The sequence below is a fragment of the Zootermopsis nevadensis genome, unplaced genomic scaffold (assembly GCF_977971745.1).
Source record: "Zootermopsis nevadensis isolate Lab colony 2312 unplaced genomic scaffold, Znev_1.0 Znev_ptg000017l, whole genome shotgun sequence".
In the NCBI taxonomy this organism is placed as follows: Eukaryota; Metazoa; Arthropoda; class Insecta; order Blattodea; family Termopsidae; genus Zootermopsis; species Zootermopsis nevadensis.
In genome coordinates this window covers 9,923,336-9,947,808 of record NW_028259149.1, presented here as the reverse complement: position 1 = coordinate 9,947,808, position 24,473 = coordinate 9,923,336, and the positions used below count along the sequence as shown (strand labels likewise).

Sequence of the window (24,473 nt, the reverse complement as noted above, 5' to 3'; positions counted from 1 at the left end):
GGTAATGAATAGTATTGGTTGGTGTTAAACCCAGAAATTCTTCTAGAAGTCTTTTTAAAAGAATAGAGATCGTAGCTCTTTCATATGAACACATATTCTTATTAATGAACTTCATTGTAAGTAACTAAGAACATTTTCAACTTTTTAGTGTCAACACAAGGAATAAGAATCAACTTCATAGACGAGATGCCAACGTCTCATATTTTAAGAAGAGTGCATATTATGCCGGTATAAATTTTTTCATCAGTTTACCATGTGGTCTCACAAGTCTTTGAAATAAAAAAGCACAATTTGAAATCGCATTACGAAGAATTACACACTCCTTTTACTATGCTTACGAATTTCTAATGTTTACAGAAATTTAAAATGTTCATTATGGGTAGTATAATTCATCTACTGTGTGTAATTGATGGATTTATTCGCTGCATTTGACCATGTTATCAGAATACTTTGCTTATTTAATGTAAAATTTGTATAACAGTTTAAATTATAATTATGTATATTATTACGACCTATTCCGCTAACTCTTGTCTTCTGGCTAACTTATGAATCCATGGAATGTAATAAATATGCTTATGTAATGAGAACGTTGGGAAATGTCTATCATTAGCTCGGGAGATTTGAGAGATTTTGTGCTAAGGCCGAGTTAAAACAGACATTGTTGTCTGAAACAATATTAATCCCAAAGTAACTACACAATACTATCAAGACGTTGCAAATTGATCCTTCTCATGTATCACTATGCAAAGGTCAGTTGTTAGAGATAACACTTCCATTGTAAGAAAATATTTAAATCGCGCATTAGACTCAACATACTTCAGTTGATATACATTTATTACAAGTATTAACCGGATTATGTGTTTATAAAAGAATAATAATAAACTAGTAATCATAATAAAATAATCGTCTTATGATTAAGTCTTCTTTGTTATTCTCTGCCCTTCAATACGCGCTCCCCTTACATCAGTTTCTCAGAGAGCAGAGGCCCAGGGTGTCCATCCAGGCCTCAGGAGGATGTGGGCTGCTTCCTCCGTTGTGGCATGGCCCCCATCCATTGTTCCAGGGGCTTTTCCTCACAAGCCGCCTCTCCCTGCGTCGCCCATCACGCTTAGACACCCCTGTGCTCTATCAAACCTGGTTGCACCATTTGTGCAAGAATGGCATAAAGGCATTTGTTATCCACTTTGTTACGCAGAAATGTTATTGGATCACATTAGTGCAACGATGATCTACGTGATGTGGCGTGAATAAACCTTTGGAATGTCAGAGTACTACAAAGAGTACACACTTCCAGTCTTGTTACTTAAGACTTGAGATGATTGTAAAAGAATTTCTCCGTTGTTCGAACATCACTTGCTGCCATGACCCTATATGAGTGCCTGATTAAACACGGCATTCTTTTCCGTCCTTCGCAGATTCTCTTGAACATTCCTAATCACACAGTCCAAAGCTGAACACAAGCTTTCCGATGCATTACTTGCGAGTTTTCGTACCTCATTGCTTCTGATATTTATTTATTGCGCACGAGCTAGTAATTCAGTTAATGAAAATGTCAATCACGCTATACAGAATTATAAATTTTATTATCTTGTATTTCGATAAGTATTTGTCACGTTGAAACACGTTTCAAATAAAATTTGTGGATCTTCGTTACATTTCTATTATGTCTTACGTGCGATGGCGTTGAACTGTGTAAAGTAATGTTACATTTTAATATTAGCATCATGTAATAAAAAGAATTGTGTTGGATGAGTAGGGACGGAAAAGACGTTTTCTTGGTGAAGTTACATTATGCCTTGTGCATGTACAAAACTCGAAATCCGTTTAGCAGTTTTATATAATAAATCGGGGACAAACAAGCAAGATATTTCTGTTTCGCTTTCATTTTATGACATTTGTGCAAAAAAACACATAATAATGTAAGAAATCTAAATAAACAGTGCATCATTCAACTACTGAGTTGAGCAGATCTACTGCGTTTATGCTTCCCTGTGAATGTCCTTGTATGCCGAGCGCCTTCTCGTGACATCTTTGGGCTGGTACAGCTGTTGTGATGACATAAACGAGAAGGAAAGTACAAGTAAATACCTTGTGTTAGTCTGTTTTAGGTCGTCCTTCGTTCAGAACGAAACCAAGTCTATTAAGAAACAAAATTTAAGACGTTATTCCTTCCTGTCTCAAAATTTCATTTATGGTGAAAGGTGAAGTCAGATCAGTAAATATTGACCAACCACATCGTAACCGAGAGACACCATTAGAGATACGACTTTTGAGATCAGTTGCAGTCTGCATTCTTCCGGGCAAAAAGTAAAATGTGAATATTCAGCAAGAGGTGCAGATAATTAATTTGAACGAAAAATAATTGACTTGAGAAGAAAAATGTATTAAGCGTCAGGAGACGATGGCAGATGACAGAATCGATAAACTTGTCTCTATTTACAAATCAGGAGAATTCTGGGTTATGAATGTGATTGATTTGCAGCCACGTATTTGTATCTGTAATAAATGAACGTGAAACCAATTACGCAAGCCAATAAAATGGAAAGGAATGCATTTGGTAAAATATGTGCACTCCACTGAAGTAGATTGCACATTTCCACTACTTTCCTTTAAAGATGAAAGAATGTCAGTACGAATGTTTGCAACCAATTTATCAGTATCCGAGACTTTGTAAATGTTACGTTACTTTAGATTTTCATTCGTGTTGCGTGCTTCTCCCCGTTTCCAGTAATTATCCCACTTCAAAAGGATTTGAACCTAGCCATGAACAGCAGATCTGTTGCCTTGTCATATGATCAGGCAGTACATTTTTTACATACGATATTTCACCAGGTCCAGTACAGTAATTTCGTTTGAAGTTTAAGACCGTTGAGGAAAGGAAATGTACGACCTTGTCTCTTTTGTAATTTAATGATTTACAGGAGTGTCCGGCTGGGTCCTTCATTAAATCAGAAATGTAATTTCACTGAATGCCGAAAACGGTTAAGATCCCTGCCTAATACCCAACTACAAGTGAGAAGACGTTTTGTTTTACTTTTTGCTTTGAGATTTACTGTGACGACATGGACCTTGCGATGGTCTGATCCACCATTCAAGAAATTATGTCGTCTGTCTTAATCTCTAGATAAACTTTCAATAGAGCAGGATAAAATTCGAAATGGACTTGAAATTGCTTTACATCTTCAGTACTCGTATTTTCTTTGCATGCCGAAACCTAATCTAAAAGGACGGAAGAGATAGAGATAGAGATAGAGAGAGAGAGAGAGAGAGAGAGAGAGAGAAAGATAGACAGACAGAAGAGTAATGAGAGTATTTGCTAACTTTTTTTTTTTTTGAGAAAATTATTTTCCGGTCCTGACGTTTCCCAGGCAGTTCCCGTTAGTTCTTTTGGTAAAAATGAAGATAAAGCGAGATGACAGAATCGGAGCTGTCCGTTTTGTGGCTATGTAATAACAGCTGTTTTAATTACAGCAAACCCCCGATATAACAGATTTTGGTTTTAACAGACACTGTCTGATATTGCCATATTTTTCTTCTGGACTTGAGTCATTAAACGACATTTTCGGTTTTAGCGGACAGAGTCCATTAAAACCGTGCATGTCTGCTAATGATAGTTTGATTTTTTGCGCTTAATTATCTTTTTACACTGTAGTGTTTTAATGAACCTTGCAACATTGTAGGTGTATATTTCATATTGCTAATCTGTTCCTCATGGAAATTTTGGCTTAAGGATGTATTATTGGCATTGTAACAGCAATTGTGCAGTTTAACGGACAATTTATATTACCGGACACCCCCATCCGTTCCCTCCATTAGTCAGTTAAATCGGTGGTTCACTGTATTATTATTGTCAGAGAAGAGATTGTGGAGTGTATTTAGGCCATGGAATGTGGAATTTGGATACGAGCTCAGTATTCGATCCAGGAACGAGGAAAACCAGGAACACTTCGGTCGATTTGGCCGAGCGCAGGAGCTATGAGATGAGGAATGACAAATTTACGAACCGGGACCCCAGAAATAGTCCCAAAGCGTGCAGTCGCCTTTATTTTAAGTTTATTAAGTTTTGTGTTACTGATATTCTGCATTATACTTTGATTAAATAAAGATCTGTTTCTAAATAACACGTAGGAAAGGAAGGTGACAATTCATGATGCAGTTGGTGTCCACGATTGGATAGTGTTGTTCACTTTGCTGTAATTTGAACCAAAAGTTGCAACTGAAGGTGTGCCCTATACGCAAAGCTTCAACATAGTGGCCCCTGCAGAACAGGAATAAGAGACACACACTCACTAGGTTTACCTTTATTTGCGAAAGGTAAATGTTCTGCACTGAGCTGATCACCATTCGAGGAGTGAAGCTGCTTGCCCAAGTTATTCAATTTTGTTCTGAGTTTAGTCATGCTAAAAGGACACGTACGTATTGGACTGGCATATTAGATTCTTCATTCTTTCTATTCTCTCGCTCTCTCTCTCTTTTTTGCCATACATTTGTTTTGATCTTGTAACCTTTTGGTTCGTCTTCTTTCTATCGTGTGTCCTTTCTGTTCTTTATTCGCCCAGTCTTCATCTGTGGATGATGCAGTTTTATCGGAATGTTTTGGCTTTCCACACTGACTGCCTTCTTCTTACATAAATGTGATTAAATATTTCGAACGATGCATTAACAAGGAAAGAAGTTTCCCGGTGCGTGCGTTATATAATTATCGATCAGTGGAATACATTTTCCTGAATAGGTTATGAGAGTTTCTGAAGTCAGTGACACTGTAATCGCGATGCGACGTAGAAACAAGTTGAGCCAGCAGAGTTGTTTTACTTAGACGGCTTGTACGCTTGAGGGAATGGATTACATTTCTTATATTTACAATTGTGGAATCATGTCTGTATGTCTGTCCGTCCACATTTTCCATCTTACAGTCCACGCAATGAAATTGGAATAGATTTGGTATTTGTTCTGTACGGCGAGAATTGATCGAATAAATATAATGTTCTTGGATATATAGTCTCCTATCGATAATGGGGAGGTTTGTATCGATATCGAATCATTTTCTTCGGTTTGAAGTTATTATATAATGTTTTATTTGCTTTACTCAACTGTTGTTGCTAGTTATACATTTCTTCCTTCCTAATAACGAAGCAAACCTTCTCAAATTTTTCTGTAATGGACGGAATTGTAGTTTTTCTATTTATACCTTAAAAGAAATGAGATCAGTTGAACGTTTAGTGAAACTGCACTATATATCGACGAGCTGACTCATTTTTGATATCGAACTCTTTTCCCTGATATCATATTGTATCGATTAATCGATATCACTAACATCTTTAGAAGCGAAATATAAGGACAACATTTTTTATTCCTCAGCTGTTAATTGATTCTGTTTTACGGCTCTATGCAGCGTTTTTTTGTTGATCAGTTTTGTGTTTCGAATTATCGTTCTTGTTCCCAGATGTCACAAGTTTAAAACACTTTCAACCGATCCGTCTACTGGAACTTGGAACATTCGATTAATTAAACACGATAATTAGAATTGAATTCCGTTACTCGCTGGAACTGAGCATGATCAGAGAGAGTGGAATGTTGTTCAAGGAGATCGGGTCGAAAGGTTGTCGTGGTGATTTAGGGAATATCATCGCTTTGTGTGTAATTAATGACGTAGTGGGGGCAAAATGCACACTGAAGTGATAATTGATGTGTAAATGATATTCTGCGATGCTTCAGTGGAAAAGGGAGACAAGTGAAATGGGTATCAGAACTCAACGTTTAGAATATGGTAAATGTGGTTCGTATGGTTACAGTTGATCGTTGAATGACAATGCACCATTTACTGGAGTTATTATATGTATTTATTGTCAGTGTCTCGCTGTATGAAGAGGAAAAGAAAATATGTCGGGAGGGAATAAAGAGGAGAAAGAAGCATCGAAATTAAAAAAGAGGTGAAAAGAATAAAATAAATTCAGGATGTATAAAGAAGAAATAAATTCAAAGAGGAGAGGAAGAGAAGTAACGAGAAAAGAAAGGTAAATAGAATATGGTAATGAAAAAATTCTAATATATAGAGAAATGAAAGGAATCTCTTTAGTTCGTAGATTGTTTAACGCCACTGTATCAATCGATCAATGTGCTGAATGTAGGTGTGATATCCACTCCACAGCGGGGAATCACTTTCAAATCTGTCCTACTAATGAGACTTCCATTGAAGCTACACGTGCCTTGAAACTGGCTGCTCTTTCTGTGTTATGCCAATTTTGTTCTTGGGCGAGGGAGTTTATGTCTGTGCTGTGGTTGGGCGATACAAATCCTTCAATCGCACGTAAGTATCAGCCAGCAACAGTTCTGTTCTTAACAGAGATCATGAAAGGAAAACCCAACATACTTGACAATTACAAATGAATGTTATCCTTGTATTTTGTTAAATATTCATCACATTGAAAAATGTTTCAAATTAAAGTTATTTCCATTAGTTTTTATTCATTCTCCGCCACTTGGATTATCTTTTCGCTGTCTTTCGTTCTTTAGCGTTTCTTTTCTTCCGCCTTTCTCACTTTTTTGCCCACATCGTTCGTTCTCCCCTTATTTAATTTCCTTGCCGTTCTACATTATAATACTTCTATCCTTCGTTGTTCCTCGCTTTCTTTTCTTTTTTACTTTCATTCGTCTTCCCTTTGTAAACTTTTTATCTCCTAATTTTTTAATCCTTTTCTTCTTCTAATTTCTCTCAATTTTCTTTCGAAAGCACGTGCGGAATTCAGAGTCGTCCTGTAAATTTATGGATTCCTGGCACGACACCTTTTTAATTTATGTTCTTGTCGTGCTGCTTTGTTGCTTCAGTTCCACTGAAGCAACAAGTCGTGATTTTAAGGACGTGCCAGTTGCGTGACACATCCCAGCGCTTGGGTTGGCCGAATTAAAGGTAAAAAGTGTCTGGTACTTACTAAGCACCATGCCATGAGGACGTAAGAAGTAGCGAAGGTGTAGTCCCACTGTTTCTTGTTCTTGGCACTAGATGATGGGTGAATTGTCATCTTCACATCTCAGCCGCTATACTACTCTCCTTGGTACCCACTGGATAGTAGAGTTGGTCGGGTTATAGAAATTAATGATAAATCTGAGCTCAGAATCGTATCTCCCTTTGAATGTTTCAGACATTCCTTCTTGTTATGGGCTCCAAATGTTTATCCTAAACCCCACCAATCCATTTCTGTAACATACATTTCAATACTAACTTCCCACCTACAAGCAGGTTTCAGAAGAGATCTTTTCACTTGAAGTTTTACACGAAAATAACTTATACAGATGTTTATTTTCTCAATGCATGCTACATGTCACGCCTGTTATTATTCTTCATTTATTTACCCTAATGATATGCGGTGATATTCCCGTCTCCTGACTAAATCTGATGGATCAGTGTAAAATATACAAAACTATAATGTTATTTGTTTGAGAGAGAAATTTGTCTGCCGCGCTGACAGAACATAGATTGAAGGTGTTTGAGAACAGGGTGTTGAGAATATTTGGTTTTAAAAAGAGAAAGTAGCAGGAGTGGAGGGGGGGAACTGAAAATTTTATTTTTTAGTTTGTCGGAATATTATTAAGATGTTAACATCAAGGAGGGCGAGATTAGCAGGACACGCAGCACGCAAGAGTACACGAAAAATACACAGTTTTTGGCCTGAAAATTTAAACGGGCTAGTCCGCTAGGGAGACGCGTAGTTGAGAGAATAACAGACTCGCTTAAATGTTTGTAAAAGAAACACGATGTGGAATGGATCCAGCTAGCTTAAGGTAGTTCAGTGGAAGGCTTCTCTAAATACGGATATGAAACTTTAGTTTTCGAAAATTTCTTGACGATCTGAGCAGCTGCTAGCTTTCAAGGAATACCCTCGGGATAGGTAAAAGTGACGCTCTTTCTTATGAATCTTTCTCCATGAAAGAAAACAGAACACAGACTCTAATAATTTGAAGCTGTGAACGTTCAGAGAAATGTATTAATAGATGGATGTTCGATAGTTTGGCATGTCTGCCATGTACCGGATATGAACCGTGGAAAGTATATTGGCTGTTGCTAAGCAACTACAGTACTATATAGGCCTGAAGCAGCTTCGTTACAAGTATAGGTCAAAGTTCATTTAGAGGCTATAGTTCGGGTGTGTGTCGTGTAAATGACCACAAGTCATTGTATCTACAACGTGTGTTTAATACATGCGTCTCCCGGTTTTATCCCATGGTAAAAGAAAGCTCAGGTATGATTCCGATCAGGTCCTGCCTATTTATATTGTTTTATTAAGGTTTGAAACTTTCGTCTTAATCCGGGAAATGTATATTTACTATTTAAGGCCCAATTCTCATTTTGTGTCCTACTTGTTTCAGCAGTCAGCAAGCCTGTGTTTTGTATTTGTGGGTTCCATATGATTCTCACTGTAAACGGGGATTATTTCCTTATACAACATTAACCAGATCATCTTTATAATGGTGAAGCGTTGCGTTTTCTTCGCGGTACGGACTGAGTTCTTAAATGTTACTTACAAGAAATTTGGCTAATTTTTTTTCCCCCGTTAAAAAGTAATGCCTATCGCTGCTCGCCCAATTTGACATCTCTTCTTCTTCTTCTTCGGCTTCAAGATGTTACGTAATTCATCAAGGATCTCTTTACAAATTATAGATCTTCCGCCAGAAAGTCTGATACTACTGACTTTATTAATCGCTGTTATAACCCTGATCTTCGTGACTCGCAACATTCCTTAACGAGTGAATGATACTAGAGGAGAAATTTGGTTTCATCAGTTGGAGTGTCATCCACCCCCTTAGGATCTCCGCTTGAATGAGTTGAGCTCTCTCTCCTTCTAGATTTTATTGTCCGGAGAACCATCTTGGACGATAACCGTCCTGAAAACGACTGTGCCCTCGCTGTAAGTTCCAAGTCCATAGTTCTTCCTTGGTCCAGCCAGCCTCATTGAAATAACGGAACTCGAACCGGCTTTTTATCAATAATCAATTTCAGGAAATTAAGTCGTGAGGTTGGGAGGTGGTATTTTTGGTATGTGTTTTTAGCGGTGTTGAACCCCGGGTGCTGCCGTCCGAAACTTGGTTGTCAGTTTTATATGGCTTCTTTCAACTTGTAGGATGTCTGGAGTTCGATTGCTTAAGAGTTCATTGGCTCGTGATAGTGGAAAACTTTTTAATGACTCTAGGAAGTGTGCCAAGAACAGTCAGTTGAGTCTCGTTATGCAGTTTCATTGCCCACGCTGCATCTCGTCCCGTAAACAGCTTATCATGAGCCTAATGACCGCCCTAGTGACCGGTCATAAGACCGCGTGTCACCCTGCCACATGTAGCGATCAGAGTGGGCCCACTCAGATACGGGCTGGCTCTGCAGCGTTGGCCGAATGTCGCGCGCTGTTCAGTGCTTCAGATTAGGCGGAACAAGAATACGAATCTCGGTTGTCCTGACTGACGTCTTCTCAGCTTTTATCGCTTTCTTCAGGGAAATACTGGGGCAATTTAAATAGGGCACGACTAACCATTTCCACATCCCTCCGCTTTGTATTTTACAGTCATCCTGCTATTCCACGCTTTTTAACTGTTGTAGTTAACATTTCGACATTGAATCAAGAACCAACAAACTTCAACTTGAAATTTGAACAGAACCTTTGGTCTGATAAAACAGCATCACATAAAAAGTGCAGGGGAAAGTATTTGGGCGTAATAAAGAGAAAAGGGTCTGCATAAACTTGCATTATGTGAACCATTGTAATTAGTAATCTGAAGCAATATTAATTAAATCAAGAAGTTTGAGATTGGCAGACGTGTAGCGCGCATAGGGGAGGTGAAGGATCCGTTTATGACTTTGTTACGAGTTTTCAAAAAACGGAGCGCTTGGGAGTCATAAACCACGTAGATAGCAGGATTGTATTAAAATGGACGTCAGTGAGATGATGTGAACAAAACTGGCTATTGATGGAATTCAGATTTACGTATTTGTAAATGCGTAGATAAAATTTATAAGTCCATTACGGCACGGATTATATTTTCTAGCTAAACAAATATGAAATGTCCTATGAAGACTTCGTCATGGAGTTAGACCTAATGATTTGGTTCAATGAAAATCGATTGGTCCGTTTAATATTATTACGAAGGTTGTGGCATACAGCTGATAGGATGATGCAGAATCTGAACGTTTCGAAGGCCTTGGCGACAGATTTAGACAAAGTCTGAGCGTTATAAATTGTGTTAATCAGACGTTGACATTTAATTATCGTTCTGCGATAAATAAAGCAAGCATTTAATGTGCGAATCTCATTTGAATATTTAATAATTCGTTCCATATCACTGGCAGAATATACCACCTCTCTTTACAAAGAAACGTTCGACATAGATACATTCTGTGGGTGAATTGGAGGAGTTGCTGGGCGTTGAAATATTTAGTAAATGTAATTAACGTCATGCAATAAAGAGTTGATACTCGGTATCTTATTTCAGTTATTGTTATTGAGCTCCATATGGCTGTCTGTCCCTTGACAGATTCCCGAGTTGCGTCTACTCTTGAGGTTGAAAGCCTGCTCGGTCTACATCCTGAGGTGCAGAGGCTAGAGGTCATAACGTGTGGGCAGAATGTGCACCTGCAGTTGCGACCCTTGCAGATAAGCGGCACAGTAGTGAAAAATAAAACGTGTTATACAAAGTAAGACATCGGCGTGAAAGCGAATTACGTACAAGGAAGGGAGCCAGAAAGGAAGGAAGATTAAAAACAAATTAAAGGCGGGTGGAGGGAGAAAAGTAGGAAACAAAGACGGCAGCGCAGAAAGAAGAAATTTAAGAAGTAGAAACAAATTACGGCAGCAAGGAAAAGAAGAAGAATTTTTACAAAACAGCTTTGATAAAGAAATTTTCAGAAGGAACTTCAGGAAAGAACACAGAGCGAGTGTACCTGATAACGAAGTATTCAAGGACACGTTTGGACCGGGGACAGGAAATCGGCCCGCGTGCCAACTTCATAATCACTTAATCCCTATGGCAAACACGTTTCTCTTTGTTAATGAGAATTTGCAAATTTTAACCAGAAAGCATCGTTTCGAACTACCGTAAGTCAACTGATAAAATTTTAAGACAGCATTCTGACTCTCCTGTGAGTCAAGGTCACATTTCAGGAGACAGGGACCAAGTAGTTATCATTCCTCTCTTCTGATCCATGGTTCGCACCTCGGCCCGGCGAATGACTATCGTGACTGAGGGTGTTCGTAGTTTTCATCAGCCTCTCCAAGCAAGTGCAGGGTAGTATCTTAAATTAGGCCACCACCACTTCCTTCCACATTGTTTCCATTTATTTATTCATTAATCATCCAATCATTCGATGATATGTAGTTCATGTCCGAGCTACTGACAGCGTCGTTAAACCACGAATACATGCCGTACTGAGCGCGGAAGTGACGGGATTTTCTTATACGCGGTTTTTGTTATATTTGTGTTGTATTATTTGTTTTTTCTCGTTTATAGTTTGTTGTTTTAGTTTGCATTCTTTCCAGAACCTGCCTGTAATAGGCTTTTATTCTGTCGCAAGACCTTCTCGCTGTAAAACAAAATTGTAACGTTACGAAATGTTACAACGAGCTTTGGGTAACAAAGAAAATTGGATGTGAGAAAGTGCATTTGATACGATTCGCTCAAGACAAGAGTACAGTGGCAGGCCCATGTGAACGCGGTACTAAAATTTCGGGTTCCATAAAAGGTGAAGTATTTCTCGACCAATTGGGTGATCACCGGCTTCTCAAAAAAGACTCTGTTCCATGTAATTGTTTCTTTTCTGAGTTTTGTGTCTGACTTTTTTATTAAGAACATGCATTTTTCCCCGCTTTTGACTTTGTGTGTCAAGTACACATGCTTATCTCTGAGCGTATTTTTAAGTTTATTTGTTGTTGATTGTGGGTTTGTGTGCTGGAGTGAGACTTGATATTTGTTCCGTAATTCTGTTCTGTCTTCTCTTTATGGGATTATTTCAGAATAGGGACTGTATTATCAGTTGCATACGTAGTTTACTGGTTTTTGCTTTCTCTGTTACATATCCACGTAGTTTTCCACTTATCCGTGTTGCATTATTGACCATGTCTACTGCCTCTCTTTCTTTATATCTTTTCATGTGCGAGAACCTTTCTACTGCAGAAGTATTGCCATTTTTATTCTTATTATAAATATCATTATTGTTGTGAACCCCGTTGAAATATTTTTCATATCTTATTCCCTCTTCCTGCTTATTACTTTATCACTTTTCCGTTTTAGTAATCTCATCTTCCCGTGTTTTTTTCCCCGTCCTTCACATATTATTCATATATAATATATGCATTTTAAGCAACGTAGGTGGTAGGCGGCCATAAATTGTTCCCACATCGACCTGTTTCTGTTGAATGTCCAGACATTGTCGGGGATGGGCCCTTAATACGTAATCCGGGGTGCATTCGGTTTCATATGCAAGAAGAGCTGTAGAAGTATTGTACATACAGCGTTCTCCTGTTTCTTGTACCAACTTTCCAGTTAATCTTGTGACGTCACGAAAACACCTGGCAGACTTTATCTGGTATCTTATCGGAAGTGGCATGTCCTTCAGAGTTGCAATTCTAAGGCCGATTGAAACAGCTTCTGACGCCGTCTTTTTACTGCCAGTTGCGTAGCGTGCCACGAGATGATTCCTCTTGACATCGCTAAAATTTATATGGTTTTGGAAAGAAGAAAGTTAGTTTTTCAGAACTGTGCAGAAACGTCCTGTACACCTTGTCATTGGTTTCTTTCGTTGTCAAAAATGGTGATGAAGATACGATTCTGAAGGTTCGAACTACTGTGTTCCGATTATTCATCGGATATCACCATCACAGCAGAACATTTCGCTTGGTAGTTATTTTGTTATCTTTAATTTTTTTTTAAGATTAATGTTCCCCTTTTTAAAAATAGCATACATCGTCTTTAAAATCTTCTAGGTTGGCACCCTTGATGACAGAAAGTTTAAAAGCGCCATGTTGTTGAAGTAACCATTGGTATGTTCGCTCTGAGTTAAACAGAAATTAGTCAGTTTCTGTCTGTGACTGTGAGAATGCAAATTGAACCGCGCTCTGTTCTGCGTCAGCTGCTAGTGAAGTGTTTGGGATGCCATCCTTGTTTCCTTTTCGTGTTACGATAAAATGTAGACCACCAGGCATGTCGGTTAAAATGAAACCGTTTTCTCGCCACCAGAGTGTCAGTGGCGGATTTTCGGTATTTTTCATCACTGCCTTCTGACAAGTCGTTAGAATGTTCAATGTTGTATTAATTGTCGACAGTATTTGTTAATTTAAAATGCAAAAAAGTGGTTTTTTTGTACTTAGCTTGCGGTCCGCACAGGATTAGTGAGCTCAGAAGATAATGTGTCTCTCCTAGACTACCTATTATATTTTAGCTCGTAGGTTCAACACCATTAGTACTAAACGTCGCTGTTGGGCACGATCCTAAGCCAGTTCCGTTCGCCTTGGAACTTCAAATCTACTTCCTTAAGGAACGTCTTAATATTAACCTTCTATATTCATCTGTATATTCCCAGTGAATGGTTTCCAAGAGGTGTACCTGTCAAATTTCTATAGGAATCCACAGTCTGCCGCATCTTAGCTACCTATCCAACCAATTGTTGCTTCGTAGGTCTCACCATTTTAATTATTACCTATAAGCCTATATATCACTAAGTTCCTGGTTGCATAATATCCTAAACTGTTCTTTTACTTCAGCCTTGTTGGACCCAAATACTTTCTTGGTCGGTTTTGAAACTCTCGTTTTGCACGACCCTTTAAATACTGGACTAGGCCCAGTGTTATTTCCATAAATCCTCCACTGACAGGTCATTAATTTCCAGAAGCCTGGATAGCCTACTAGTAAGAGGTTTGTTTATTTGTTTTGTACAAACAGAACAGAATTGTGTCTCCAGTCGAAACATCATAAAAACTGCATGTGTGTGGCTACCACGCCCTCCCACGTAATGCTGACTTTCACTTCTGTGAGGTAATCAACGGTTCGAATCTCGAGCGGGTTGCAGTCTGTCTTCACTGACGTGTTCGCCACATGAATGTCGGAATAGTACATGACTGTTTTATTCAAACTTCTTACCTGCTCACCGGTCATGATCTTACAATTGAATTCGACGTTTGAAATCTCTGCACTTGAAACATCTTCGTATAATTTAAGAATTAATCGATCGGTTTCCTCGACAGTGTATTGACGTCAGGTGACCTTACCACTGGACGCGAGCCAACGGATTCCCGAAAATAGGAACTGGGGTCCGCTGTGTCGTAGGTCTGAAAGTAGAGCGTTAAAGCAGTGGCGGTTTTAACTTCTTACGTATCGACACTGATGTTGGCGTTTCAGTCAAGTAACCATCCTCCCGTTTAGAGGTACACACCGATGTCCCAGCTGTTTAAATATTCTCTATTTCTTTTCCTTTTCATCTTTCTATCGCTCTTTCTTTCCGTCCTTCCTTCTCTCTTTCTTCTTTCCGTTCTTTGTGATTTCTTTATTTTTCATTTTGTTTTTTATATATTTTGTTTTCCTTTTTTGTTCCTAATTCCTTTTTTTGGTCATAATTCCTTTTGTCTTTGTTTTATTTGTCTTTGTAGGCCTATTTGTATTACCTTCTATCTTTTCTACGCATTTCTGATGTATTTTTTTCCTTCAGTACTTTCTAACGTCATGCCTTCACTGCTTGTCTGTTATTTATTCCTTTTTGCTTTGACAGAGAGACGTGTGTTTGTACGTTTGACAGAATTGGTCTATTTTCTTGCACCTCGGAACGAAGGTCATCATGACAACGTATATTTTTCAAAGCTCTACCCTAACGGTTCCAGAATGTACGTGAAAACAGCCGTTCTTTGGAAGAGCTTTCAGAAGTTAAACAGGTTTTGTGAAGATCGTGCGTGCTGCATGCCCGGCGCCCGTCCAGCAGTATCATAAACATGAAGTGACCGACTGAATGAAGATGACCGTGTTCTTGGATGTTGCGTCTTGTAGGCCGGCAGATACTGAGCTTACTTTTCCGTCATCTTGCCCGGTGATTCACAATTGTGCATACATGTTTTCACGTTTCTACTGCATTCCAGAAAAGTTGAGAAGCGATGTAAACAAAGTCGGAAAGGGGAAATGCTGTTGTTACTTCCTGACCTTGTCCCTCATCCGATGTCATTTTATATTACTTACTGTTCTTTTCTTCTTCTTTTTTTCAAAGAATGAAATAACTTGTATTATTTTTTGCAGCGATAATGATTTGGATCCTAGCTTTAGACGAATGAGATTTTCAGAGGGTGATTTTCTTAAAGATAGCGAGATATTGGATTCTGAACGTCCTTCCGTGATTCCCCGACGGAGGACCTGCTGAAAGAGCGGCTGGTCTAGTTCCTTTCAGTTCAATCGATTCCACAGTGTGGGTCAGTGTGTTTATGCAGGCGCTAGAGACTACTGCTTCTCTCTCTCTCTCTGACGTCACCCGTTGCTATGGGAACTCGTGAAGCTGTAATCTGGCACCATATGGAATCACGGTTTAAAATGGAGCACAGGATAACACTTTGTTATATCACACTGAGTGCTGCAAGATTACAGCAATGTTCTTTCTGCCTTTTTGACTTTTCTATGTCTCTTTCCGTGTCTCTTATATGGCAATATCTTACATCTTTTGGTAGTTCGAGTTGTATTAAAGGCAACGTGATGTAATCTTTCATGACTCTGAAACACGCGACTCAGACATCAAATTCTTTCGCACAGGATTGATGAAACTAAACACAGCGCCCCGCGATGTTGTTTGGCTGGTAATGAATGAAGGTCTGTGTGGTTTTCATGTGTTGATTCTGTCCAATACAGAAACCGTATATTTAGGCAAGCCACTACCACATCTCATTCGACACGAAAAACCTCAGTTTATGGAGTGTTTAAAGCATCTTTCAGACGAGTTACATGGCTGTTTTGAAAGGTTTGGAGTTCTTCTCCAACACAACTCGTTGGACTTGGCTATCACTCTGAGGCAGGGGTTTTAAACCTTTTCTAGATCTTTGCCAAATTCGCTATTTCCTGTCCATGCACGGACCGCAAGGTTAGGATGGGTACCATTTATGAAAATGTAATACTAAATGGGTCTACAGTTGCACGTCAGGTGGATGTAAACCATTACTCAATGATTTTCTTAATATAAATCAGTCATTGGTGAGCTATTTCACTCTGTTGTTCCTTGGGTATACGTTCAAAATCAGGATTAATTTTGTATTAATTTCAGCACGTGTTTGTCAGATGCATCCTAATTCTTGATTTGACGTCCTTCATTAAATTGAACAGCTGCTCACAGTAATAGATTTTGCCAGATAGTGATGCCATTAACGATTTCTGATATGACAACTATTTTTCATCCTACACGGTGACACAGTATTACAGAAACTTTTCGCGGGCCGCACAATTCATATCGGCGAGTCGCAGACTGAGAACCTCTCCTCTAACTTGTAAAGGAATAACTTAGTTTGAGGGTGTTTTGAGAACCGGGTATTGCAAAGAGCACCCAAGAGAGAAGTAACTAAGAAGATGGGTAAAATTCCATAAAGAGGAACTTAATTTGCATCCCTCGACCAAATATGTCAAGCATAATGAGGACAGAACATGTACCACGCATGGGGGGGGGGGGGGGGGGAAGATGAGAAATGTGTACAAAATTTAATCGGAAACCCGAAGGGAAGACCTAGATATTGATACAAAGATAATAGTAAAATGAAATTAGGGTGTAAAGGTGTGAAATGGCTCAAAACAACGTACAATGGCGAGCTCTTGTGAACACGGTAATTCAATTCCACGTTCTATAAAAGGCGGATAGTTTCTGGTCCTCCTTTGTAACTGTCATTTATTCATGAAGGCGCTGCTCCAGGGAGTTTATGGAAAACGACGACAGCCTTCTGCAGCCTCCGTTGTGACATCTTAACCACATGTGAAGGAGACACGTGCTCATAACTCACTTTGCCCTTACAAATTATGCTGATCAGTAGCACTTTCCTTCATAAAAGTAGCTCTGATAAAACGATTTCGCTTTGAGTACATTTGAACAGAGAGTGGAATTACGCAACGGTATTCAGTTTTAATCGTTGTAGTCAGCCAATTCAACGCAGAAGGATAATTGTTGTGATGTAATATCTTATAATTGTATGAAGAATAAAACAATGTGTTCCCAGGATTTTGCCCGGAAAATATTCACTTTAGCCGCAGTTTCAGTACTGGGATCGTGGATTCGAATTCTGCCCGTTGTATTGATTTTCTGTCTGCCGCGTTAAAGTTTCGGGTTATATTTTCAGGGCATTGAAAATGTATAGCAGACAGGGATGGAGCGTCCATGTTAACTATGTTACCCTGGCTAACACTTTTAAAAATGAAAAATGAAACTTGTTCTGTCGTACTTTCTTGGTTCATTGGTACTGTATACACTGTAACATAGCAGAACCGATCGGATAAACTGCATCGTCAGTTAGCTGTAGCCAGCCAAACGCTCGTGGCGAGCGTAAGCCTCAACTAACTGGCTAACAGCGCATTTTATCTGATCGGTTCTGATGTGTTCCAGTGTATGAAATATCACCGAACCACAAAATTAAGGCAGAAATCTTTTATTTTTTTAGTTTTTCTGTATTAACCAGGCTAACACTGTTAATATAGTTAACATGAAGGCTCCGCCACTAATAGTAAACCACTGATTTGCAAAACATTTGTTTATTATTTTCGTTATTCGCTCTATGCGACCCGAAATCTGTCGTTTCGCCCAATATGTGCTGTGGACATTCCCAAACTGTATGTTACCATATAAACTTCTCTAAATTACGGGCATTCTCTCCGTACCGGCGCGTGATTGGGCTTGGATTAAAGGTAATGATTCCCCACATTTTACGGTATGTTATTATAGTTTCTCGTTTAATGAATTTCAAACTGTTCGACAAATCAGTCACCAGTGGCCACAACACCATTGCGATGTTAGCGTAGCAGCTGTGCAGACTTTCATGGGCGCAACGTTATTGGCATGACAATGTAGGATCCGCAAGTGTTACGTGGTAATAGGCATTCGAAGAACATGTTAATTTTATGTTTGTTGAGTGCAAAACAATAACGTGTCTTCCGTGCGAATGTAAATTTTGTTTTTAGCTTCATAATCTGGAGATAGGCTTGTGTAATTTGGTATGGTGATTGGTCATAGTGGGATCTATATTAGTGTAAATTATGCATGTAAGTGACCAGTAAATTACGTAATTATCAATTAATATTTATTTTTTTGAGTCAGCATATGTATTGAAGCACTTAAGAAAATGTATGCGACACATATTCTGTAACAAATACCCTTTAAAACTAAAACTTTTCACTCTTGTTGCTGTATAGGCCTGTGAAACGTTTCTTAAAAACTTTTTAAATTGTTTCCTTGTTACCTCTGCACGACAGACACGCAGGGACACAAAGATACGAGGTGTCTTGCGAACCGACAGGGCTCTGATGGGTGCTGTCTAACTGATGTCTTTGTTATTTTCTCCAAAGGGAAACATTACCGAATGCATATTTTCGTTCGTATAGTTGGGGCGACACCGTACGTTTTGCTATGCGACTGGCTTGCGTGTAGGATTAAAAACCATACGACTTAGGAAATGAGATATTGAGCTATAAATTACTGCCGCTGGGAAATGTTTTTAGTGTGGAAAATATATGCTTTCTTATCTACTAGCTCTCCGCTTGTCTTTTACTTCTAACTTATCTCAAACGCACAGATTTGTCCCGGCTACAGTAACTTGATGCTTTTCTGACAACAAAGTTTTAGAAATATAAGACTGCGTTATAAGATTGATAAAATCAAGGAGGGTGAGATGGGTGGGGTATGTAGGGCTCAGGGTGGATGAGAATTGCGTTGTGAACATTGTAATAAACATTCTGGTTCGTATAACGCGGATAATTCCTTGGCTAACTGAACAAGTTGTTTGCATATCAATAAAGTCTCTACTTCATGGAATTTGTTATATAATTAGGAAGCTGCGAAAATGCGCTTCATGAAAGGGTTGACCGATCATGTGACGTGCGGCAGGACTGTGGTATCTTCTCGATGAGGAAAATATTCAAGACTGCACAAGAAAGCTACAGCTTGCCTAAGTCTTCGTTCGAAAATATTTTAACAATCTGACACGTTACATAGCGTAAAATAGCAGGAGGACTGTGTAGGAACGTGGAATGAAATGGTCAAAGAACTACATATCTTGAAAAGACCAATAAAATAACGTAAAAGGTATTTAGTTGGACCACGAAGGAGTCCGAACTGCTGCTCCGCTCCGTTACGTGCAGTAACAAGGGCCAGAAGGGAAGAACACACAGGAAGAAAGAAAGAGGAGCACAGATGTATGAATGAAAATGTGGATATGGATGAGGAGGACAAGGACAAATAAAAAAAGACAAGAAGGAAAGACTTAAAAAGAAGAAGAAAAGAAAATGCTTAAGTTTAGCAGATGTTTCATTTCCTTCAGTTTTTCAGATTAAAATTGTACTTGTAGACTATTCCTTATTTTGCCACTCATGCCCCTCCATTCTCATTCGTGTTTCCTTTGATCACTGTAAAGGCTGAGAGTACAAATCTTCCGTTCTCATTACGTATCCTCCTGTTCCTTCCTCTTTCCTAGGCTTACATTTCTGCAGATGATACAGCGTCGTTAAATATAGCAAGAAACAAGCACTACTGGTGAGACCAGTAACGCTGGAGAGGGGATGGATCCTGTTTTCCATGCACGCAGAGAGAGGGCGCTCCGCGAGGCGTTGTGTAACATTATGCCATTTCGCTAGGCAGTGTTCAGTTGTTTGTTTGCCGCTGCTTAGGTTGTCAGGAGTCCGTCGTTTGTGATCAGTGATGCGTGAGTGAAGACACGGAGCTGAATGTTCTAGAACTACTTTACTGTAAAGAAAAGTTGTTTCATTGTAGTTTTACCGACTGGAACCGAACTTCGGGCTTTGTCGTTAGAAGCTCAAGCGAGATTGTTCTTGCATGGGCACATCGCAATAATCATCGCTTGTAAGTATAAGGTTATTATTTTGTTTCGTCACAACTTAAGGACAGTTGTTGCTTGTCATTTACTGCAGTATCCCATCGTTAAGAAAAATAAATCAACATTGAGTTTATTATGAAATTTAGTAGAAGAGACGAAGAATTTTTTTCTCGAAATTTTGATTTATAAACATATTATAAAACGGGTACTCGGACACCTGAAAAGGGAATGGGTGTATAACACTGATCTAGATCGGTGGTTTTCAGACTTTTTAACTGACAGTACCCTTTTAAGTATGCATTATAATTCCGACAGTCCCCCTCTGATATGATAATATAAAAATATTAAGAATTATCGGCAAACTTCTTCACGCGAATTAAGAACGCCATTTTATTTCGGTATCCAGAACGGGTTCACATGGCGCCGATCTCTTCACAGAGTTTTGCAATTCCACCCGTTTATTTATAATGTACTTCAGGATCGTAATTATTTCGTTTAAAGCAAATTTTAGAATCGACATATTGTTTTTGAACCAGTGATTGACTATATAAGAAACAGTGAGTCGATATGATAATTTCCTTATCCTTACTTGGCTCGTGACACAAATCCCTTTGAATAGCCAACCATTTAAGTGTACCACTGCTCTTACAACTGTTGCATAAACTGGATGAATTAATGTCTGTCCTGTTGAATGTTTTATTTTTTTCGCCATCATTTCTGTCACAAAATAACTGGCCTTTTAAGCCCGGCCGACAGCTGTAAACGGGTTTACAAAACTTTTACTTGTCTGTGATGAGAATTTAGGTCTTTTGAAATAATCTAGTGTCTTTTTAGAAAGGTGATCTTGTTTTGTTGAGAAATGCCACATCAGATTCCTGGGAACCATAGCCTTGTTTGGTAATTCTCTGCGCATGTTTGTGGTTACATTCGTCTCACCACTTCATAGAATCCATTTTTAAATAGCAGATTTGATGAAGAAGAGTTGTATTTTTTGTGGATATTTTGGGTTTAACATTTTTTACCTCTTATGTTCGATTCCGTTGTATTGCTGATTTGTGAATTATCACAATTGGTAGTCACTAACCCTCGATTCTTTCTAATACCATATTTGTCCATGGCGGCTTATCATACAATATAAAAAGCAAATAATAACAAAAATCATCACTCCTTATCGTCAAAAACGCATAGAACACAGACTATGTTGCCTGTAAGCCACAGTAGCTGCAGTTTTCATTACTGACTGTACTGCGTGTATGCGGAAAGAGCGATACTTGGGATTCCCCATGCATGCTTACAGTGTTGTCAACTCTGAATTTGTGAACAGCTACACAAACAAACGACAAAAAAGAATCATCAAACTAATTTGTAATTTAATTGGCAACAAATATAAAGAGCGTCAAAAAGTGTAATTAAGGCACCTTTGATTTCATATTAGCAGTGTTTTGTTTTCACAGTGACGTCATGCATCACATGTGATTGGTGCAGTAACCACAAAGAAAACATGAGTCGGTGACAGGCATTTGTAGTCACCGTATTGTAAACAGCCATGGATGTCTGTCCGTGGTTTTCTGTGTACAGGTAGAGGCCTTGCGACGGGCCGATGCCTCGTCCAAGGAGTCCTACCGAATGTCTATAGATCGAGCCAATGAAAAGTTGGGACCCGCAGTGCTCAGGCACTTGAAGAACGGGTCGTTCCCAGTATTGTAAACATGTACACAGATAGGATTAGGAGAAATTAAGTGTAAACATTGTTAAAAACAGGAACTTTATATATATTTTAACTTTTCCAATGTAATCACAACCCCCCCAAATTACATCACACAGTTGTCATTAAAGATTTTCCTCGTATTATTATTCCATCTATCCCCCCCCCCCCCCCTTTTAGGGTATATACTTCTATGTGCCAGAGACAAACCTTGCCCCTGAGGTACGTAGAACAGCAGCTATTTCTGAAATACATTTTTTTTTCTACGTGTTATATTCATTAAAGAGATTTCGCGTGAGGCATTGTATATTTTACGTGAGCGTCTTTCGAATTATTATTACTACATTCACGATTATTTGGGCCATTTTGTAAGATACCTGCAGCCCAATCGTAAGAAATGGTTCATTGTGTTGTCTGTTTCAGTCCTTTTCTGTGCTGATTATTTTATTATCAAACGTTCCTTCTTTTGTTTGTGTTTGGTATCCATGGTAACTTAGACGTAACTTTAATCGATGAAGCGCTACATGTAGTTTCGATAAAAAAATCTAACATTGTTAAACACCAAATTATTTATAGCAGTGATTGCAAATCAAGAATTAGCATCGAAATGGTTGTTTCCATTACTAGTCAAATAATAATTCGGGTTTTATAGCCTTTTGCCACGGCTTTTGTTTGGCACCCCAAAACAAAACTAAAAATGGAAGCTGCATACAAGTCGAAACATCACGAGTTCTGTAAAACGACGAAAAGAGAATGAATGACAGGGCAATGGCTGAACTGCCGAGGTTCGACAGTCGGTAATGACATGATTTTCTTTTCGCTGTGACTGTGTGTAGACCGGTTGTGGTAATTACCCAGCCTCCTGTTCAGTTCAAAAAGGGGGAGGGGGTTGAGGCGGCTGGAGTTAGTCAAAGCACTGAAGACTCATCTGATGCTGTGGTAATGCGTAGATCTTTATTTCTACGCCCACTAAACACCGTACTTTGAGCCTGTTCCGTCTTTACCTGTCTCCGTGTAGGCTGTCTGCTGCATACTTGTCTTTTCAGGTCTTCCCATTTTAAATTTTATAATTTGTCATTCTTGTCATTTAAAATTCTCTGCTAATTCGTTTTAATTTTTTGTATGTAATACAAAAACAGGAGCCACGGTGGTCTAGCGGTTAAAACGCTGACCTTGTAATCCTGGGATCTCGGGTTCGATTCCCGGCGGTGTCCGAATTTATAACTTGTGTTGGGCAAGGCCGTGGTCTAGGCAACACGGAGTTTTCCTCCGGGGGCTTCCCTGGTTTCTCCGTGGCATCCCAACAATTACTCCATTCACACACAGAAGAAGGCAATGGCAAACCACTTCTGGATCATCTGCCAAGAACGTATATAAACAGGTCCCAGTCCGAGAAAAGGATGGAAGGATCCTGTTCATATGGACCTGTCGTCAGACAGAACACTAAATAAAATAAATAATACAAAAACGTGCGTGTATGAGCGCGTGCGTGCAAATAGTAGGCAAGTATGGTACCCTGGCATTTGAAAATTCCTGGGTTCGATCCAGACCTTCGTCACTAACATTACAGGGGCAGCGAAAAGTTGTCAGTATATGGCAGAAGGCAGTGCAGTGGTTAAAATAGTAGGTTCACACATTGACCCGGATAGCAGTTGGGTCTGTTTCTTCTCAATAGGACGCAGAGTCTAAGAAAAGGGCAGCGTGGCTGCCTAGCGGTTCTTGTTACGTACACGGAGAAGACGGCCTTGGAACCAAACCTGATCTAATCGTATCTAGGTATCGACAGTCGTTTGTTCAAGGTTGTGAGTTATCTGAGCTTTCGCTACAGTAAGCAGCTAATTAGCATACGAAGATTCTAAACCGAAAAATAAAAATTGGATGTTTTATTTTATTAACTAGTTAAATTTTAGATTTGCAAAGGTCGTTCCATCAACTCTCGTCGAGGAATAACTTGTCCTTACGTCTCTTCTTGAGATGGCCTTCTTTTTGCCAGTTTAAACACTTTTATACCCAAACTTTACATGGTTTCCCTCTCTTTGTACTACGCATTCAGGTCTAACTTTTGATTGGGGGGGGGGGGGCTAGGAGCATCTGTTCGGTGGTACAATACCCAAGTCCCCTACCGGCTGCAAGATAGGTAGGCTGACTGTACGCAGAGTTAAGTCAGCGAGACGTATGTTTCCTCGGAAGACGTGCTGCGTTACTAGCAGACCGAGAAACGTCGTCTTTGTTCTAATGCGATGCAAACTTCACTTGTAATACTTTATAACACTGGAAGCTAGTCAGTAAAAATCGGTAGTGCCTAAATATCAGGTTTGTTTTCCCCTGTTTCGATTCGTGTGCAACAAGTGTTCATCAGTAAAACGCGTCTTACCTCCATATTTGACGTTTTTCAGCCAAACAACTGCTCAAAGCAACAGGAATTGCCAAGTACTGATTACATATAGACAATAGTGTTTTCTGATGCCAGGCACCGGTAACAATTCTTCATCGCACGGTGTGATACAATTACCGAAAACGTACTTGGGGCGCACAAAGAAATCTAAGGGCGCAGGCAGGTTTAGAGCCCATTCCTCAAGGCGGGAGACCGAGCTTCTCACCCTCACAAAGCATCGGGGTAAAATTATAGATCTAGGCACTGGTATGTAGGAAGACAAACTCGTCTACGTTGAGTGGCAGAAAGCATTTCTCGAGTTTAACGTGATCTTAATTTCTTCGCGAACATTGTACTGATTTGTTACTTGCTG

General features: G+C 39.2%; 1 protein-coding gene across 3 annotated transcripts in view; it reads left to right on the top strand.

The window, feature by feature from the left end:
- LOC110833995 (terminal nucleotidyltransferase 5C) overlaps positions 1-24,473 on the top strand; it is a 68,988-nt gene that overhangs the window by 23,555 nt on the left and 20,960 nt on the right. Inside the window, exon 1 of one of the 3 annotated variants that reach the window (XM_022072676.2) lies at positions 19,837-20,047. The exons of the other annotated variants lie outside the window; for them this stretch is intronic. The gene's annotated coding sequence lies outside the window, so the exon portion shown is untranslated. Of the gene's footprint in view, positions 1-19,836; positions 20,048-24,473 lie in introns of those variants that run through there. 3 annotated transcript variants of the gene reach the window in all.